This window comes from Sphaerodactylus townsendi, linkage group LG07 (genome assembly GCF_021028975.2).
Source record: "Sphaerodactylus townsendi isolate TG3544 linkage group LG07, MPM_Stown_v2.3, whole genome shotgun sequence".
Classification (NCBI taxonomy): Eukaryota; Metazoa; Chordata; class Lepidosauria; order Squamata; family Sphaerodactylidae; genus Sphaerodactylus; species Sphaerodactylus townsendi.
Window position 1 is genome coordinate 122,508,666 of NC_059431.1, and position 5,499 is coordinate 122,514,164.

The window sequence follows — 5,499 nt, forward strand, 5'->3', positions numbered from 1 at the left end:
TATATTTCTATTCTGTATGGAAGAAATTGCAACAGGTTTTCCTGTTCACAGGAATGGAGACAGGCTTCTTCTGAGATGGACGTTGTCTGAAGAACCTTTTACCTAACATATCGGATTTGTACGGCTTACTTTACCACATCCCTATTATAAATCCATCTATTGTGACAGCTTTCTTGATAGGAAGAAGATGAATATTTCAGCTTGCACATTCAGCAGGGTTGTGATACTAATACCAGTTTGGCTCAGTGGTCTTTCCTCATGACTTGAATCCTACAATCCACTGTAGAGTTATTTAGTAGTATTAAAATGTTTTTCCTCCAAGACAGGACTCAAAGTTGGTTAGTCACTTCACGTTACAACTGAGGAGAAAAGTAGAGTCTTAGTCTCACCTGCTTGTCAGATCTAAAACACTTAACCAAATCCACCAAGATCTAACATGACCCATGAAGTTTAGGTAGCGTATCCCTCTTCCACCTCAGCTCTTCATCCCTGGTGTCCTGAACCCAAAACACATCTTTGGTTGGTGCTCTGGGTTTCCTTAGAGACAGGCTGTCCCAGGTCATTGAGAGGGAAGTGATGTGTTTGTAGGAGACTAGGGCAGGGGCGTCCACTTTAACTTTTCTCACAGCTGCAACCCGGGGATGGTAACAATATGGGGCAAAATCCACAAAGGCAAGAAACAGACTTCAGACAACCGTTGCAGCCAACTTGGCATCTTTTGCTCATCTCCCTGCCTGCAGTCTTGGCTTGTCGCCTCTGGCAAGTGCTTGCATATTTGGGACCCATGGATCTTGGGGCTTCCAGGGGCAAGAGGGCCCCTTTTTTGGACTAACCAGAAGTGGGTGTTTCAAAAATTTCCTTGCAAGAGGAAGGGTTGAATACTTTTTCATTAAAGTCCTGGCATTTCCTGTAATACTGCCTCACTTTTGGATTGCATGCAACCTGGGTTGGTGCTACAGAGAGCCAAGGTGTTATGTGTATGTTGTGTCTCCTCCCTCCACTCCTGTTGTGCAGTTCCAGACTCTTGGGAGGAAGGATGAGTTGGCAATGCCCTAAGGGAGCAATTCTGAGCAGTCTCAAAATCTCACTCCCGGGAAAAGTGCCGCCTAAATAAAATGGTTAATTTGTGATACCACAGTTAATTTTCAAAGGCCTTCTTTTCTGTAAGGAGACTCAAGGCGGCTTACAAACTCCTTTCCCTTCCTCTCCCCTCAACAGACACCTTATGAAGTCAGTGGGGCTGAGAGAGTTCTGGGCCCACAGTCGCCCAGCAGGCTTCATGTATAGGAGCAGAGAAACAAATCCAGTTCACCAGATAAGAGTCTGCTGCTCATGTGGAAGAGAGGGGGAATCAAACACAGTTCACCAGATGAGAGCCACCACTCTTAACCGCTGCACCACACTGCCACGCTGGCTTCAATGGTGATGTTTGTTACCATTAAATGCAAATAAATCTGAAACAACTGCTTGCCTGGCTGTCAGGAAGACTGGTGGCACCAATTATGAAGGGCAGAAATTGTGTCCAGATGAAAATGAAGCCCTTGGACAAAGCAGGTGAGATTCAGAAAGCCATATAGCTCTAATAGGTATCCTATATGCTTTTTAAACTGGATTTCAATGGTATTTTGATTAATCAAATACTGAGACAGAAGGAAGAAACAATACATAGAATAATTTGGTTCTGCCTCTGGTACATTGCTGACTACTAGATGTGATAGACTACACTGCAACAGTTTCATGTATACAACAAATCCATTTATTGGATAGAATTATAATACTTTTATTGCTTTTTTATCACACAAGATCAATGTTGACTCAAAGTGATCAGTCTCTTGGCTAAAGAGCAGTTTGTACGATGGACATGCATTTGAAATTTCCATTCATACGGTAATCTTTTTCTATTGCATGCCTGACCAAAACAGAGATGGCCATCCCAAGATGAAAGAAGGAATTGACAGTGGTGACCAATTTAGGAGGGGCAGTGGCTACAGACAACTTCTGCTGCATTTACACATTGACCAGGTGAACAGATGCTTAAAATCATGCTGAAGGAGGTTTCTGGGTATCAGCTGGTCATGGAACCACTTGGGAGTAAGAACCCTGAACTAGGTTCTGAGCAGCACTTGAGGCTGGGTGTGATGTACAGATGCAGCTGTGCTGCTTGGGAACTGTGCGCTCAGTGCTCAAAACAGTCACAAGAGGAAACTTTCCTAAAAATGAAGCATCTAGTCTGAATGAAGCTGGACGGGAGAATCAAGTGAGTCAGATTTCTTGATCATGCTTGGAAGTTACATAAAATCCACATTGCATTAAGTCTGAACAGAACGATTACCTGCAATCACAGCGGCATCCAAAGGGACGCCAGTGTAAGTGGATCCACCCTTCAAAGGCTCTAGGGGGCTGGCCTTGGCAAGCTCTGTACACGTCCACTGGCTGGGCCTGCTGATCACAGAACTGGGTCGCAAGGAACAAAACAGAGTAAAGTTTGGCATCTGAAAGGGATAGGTTGGAGTCTTTCAAAGCAAGAAATCTTGCTGGGCAAGAGAGGGAAAGAGAGCGCAGTTTGTTCCTGACTTGTGCTTGGTGTGAACCATGATTTGAACAGCAGATTGCTGAACCTCTATCAGCTGATCATCACAATAAGGAAACTTATTACAACCTAGCATCTTAAAACAAACTACACCTGGAGTCAAAACACTTTGTGAACCCTGTTCACCCTTACTATGCAAACATCGGAAGAAGATGCCACTTCTGCCACTAGAAGTCATGGGTGTGTCCTCGCTGCAATGAGCTCCTGGCACTCAGGAAACGTGTCCGTTCTCTTGAAGCCAAGGTGGCAGACCTGGCGAAGCTGAGAGAGGCAGAGAAGGCAATAAACGAGGCTTTCGGGGACCTAGCAGCCGGGTCCCACTCCCAAGGTGACATCTCTTCAGATGTCATGGAGAATGAGAGTCTGGGTGACGGAGGGTGCCAGTCTGAGGTGGTGGAAGATGCTCCCTTAGATGGGACCCCTTCCTTAGCTGGTGGTCAGATATCCTCTTGCACTGAGGATACCCCTCAGGGAGGTGGGGGGCTCCTTGTAGTGGGTGATTCGATCATTAGGAATATAGAGAGTTGGGTTTGTGAGAGGCGTGATAACTGCGTGGTGACTTGCCTGCCTGGTGCGAAGGTTGCGGATGTCATGCTTTGTCTAGATAGGCTGTTAGACAGTGTTGGGGTGGAATCAGCAGTTGTGGTCCACATTGGCACCAATGACATTGGAAAATGTCGCCAGGATGTTCTGGAAGCTAAATTTAGGCTGCTAGGAAAAAGGTTGAAGTCCAGGACCCCCAAGGTGGCATTCTCAGAAATGCTACCTGTTCCACGCGCAGGGCGAGCTAGGCAAGCAGAGATACAGGGTCTCAATGCGTGCATGAGAAGGTGGTGTAAGGCAGAGGGTTTCAGCTTTGTCAGGAACTGGGGAACCTTTTGGGACAAGGGCTTCATCTTAACCAAAGAGGAACCAGGCTGCTGGCGCTCAACATTAAAAAGGTGGCAGAATAGCTTTTAAACTGATCCTTGGGGGAAAGCCGACAGGAGCTGAGGTGACTTCGGTTCGGAATACAGAGTCCATGGGGATGCAGACAGAGAGGGAGGTTTTCTAAATAAACCACATACAAGCGAGGAGCATAGCAATGTGATAAGTGATAGTGTCTACAAAAGGCTAGAGGGCAAAACGCATAAATCCCAGGTTAGGGACAGAGACAGAGTATACAAGTGTCTCTATGCTAATAGTAGAAGCATTAGACCTAAAATGGGGGAGCTGGAGTACAGAGTTTTGCAGGAGGACATTGATATAGTGGGCATCACAGAGACACAGTGGAATGAGGAGAACCAGTGGGATGCTGTTATCCCAGGTTACAGGCTCTATAGCAGGGGTCTGCAACCTGCGGCTCGGGAGCCGCATGCGGCTCTTTCAGCCTTTTACTGCGGCTCCACATAGCCTGCAGGTCAGAGGGTAGCGTGGGCGTGTCCCTCCAGCCCTCCAGAGTAGTGCTGGAAGGAAAGGTGAGTCGAGGGGCCAAACCAGAGGCGGCTCCGTGCGTGAGGGCATCGCCACGCCGTCCACTACCTCTCCTTCCAGCACTGCTCTGGAGGGCTGTAGAGACACACCCATGTTACCCTCTGACCCCAGGAGGTCAGAGGGTAGTGTAGGTGTGTCCCTCCAGAGCAGTCACCATCCCCCCTCTGCTATCCCTGCAGCCACCATCCCCCCCCCCGCCCTATGGAGCAGGTGACTGCCTGCTCCGTTGGACAGAGGGGTTTCAAGTTCGGTGCCTCTGCCTCCCAGCTGGAAGGAAAGGGGAGTGGAGGGGCTAAACCCTCGAGGTGCCTGTAGATCTTCGGGCCGTGAAAAGCGAGTTCCAACTCAAATGGCTCTTTGGGTGGTAAAGGTTGCTGACCCCTGCTCTATAGGAAGGATAGGACAGGGCGTATTGGGGGTGGGATGGCCCTCTACATCAAAGAGAGCATAGTGTCACATAAAATAGACAATGCAGGGGACTGATTCCTCTACAGAATCACTGTGGATATCAATACCAGGGATGAAGCATAGTTTAACATTAGGAATATATTATCGTCCCCCCGACCAAAAGCGACAAGAGGATTCTGAGATGGAAAAAAGAAATTAGAGAGGCCAACAAAGCAAAATAATAATGTCTACATTGCTTTACAGTTTTAACTATCTCAGATAAACTGGAAAAAATGCATACCAGGCCCGGTAAGGAGAGAATTCACCGGATATGCTAGATGACTGTGGCTTAGGAGCAGATGGTTGTGGAACCAACCAGAGGAGAGGGTGATCCTAGATCTAATTCTATGTGGGACTCAGGAACTGGTGCGGGGAAGTCAGTGTTGTTGAGCCGATAGGGAACAGCGACGCACTACCGTTGTCAGATTCAAAGTGCATTCTGCATGCTAACAAGTGACAACCATTAATGAAGTTACATTTTGCCTTCAGAAAGGGAAATTCTCAAAGTTATGGTGATAGTCTTGCGAGGCCGGAAGGAAAGTCCAACAGAGTCAGTCAAACTGTCCAAGATGCTTGGGGCTATTTAAAAACACAGTTATAAAAGCTCAGCTGAAATGTGTTCCACTTGGGTTAGAAAGGCAGCACCCAGTCCAAAAGAAAGCTACCATGTGGTAAACCAGGGAGGTTGAGGGAAACACAGGCGCATGATGTCTTTTAGAAAATGGAAGTCCAACTTAACTGATAAAGAATACCAGAGAGAACACAAATGGTGGCAAAAGAGAAGCAAGCTAGCTGTAAGGGAGGCAAAAAAGGATTATGAGCAACGCATGGCTGCAAACATCAAGCCTAGCAACAAACAGTTCTTTTTCAAGTACATCAAAAAAAGCAGGGAAGCCAGCTAGGGAAGCGGTATATCTGTTAGATGATGAAAGGGAACAAAAGGGTGTGTGCTAAAAGTTGGCAGGCAGATTGCAGAGAAGCTGAATGAA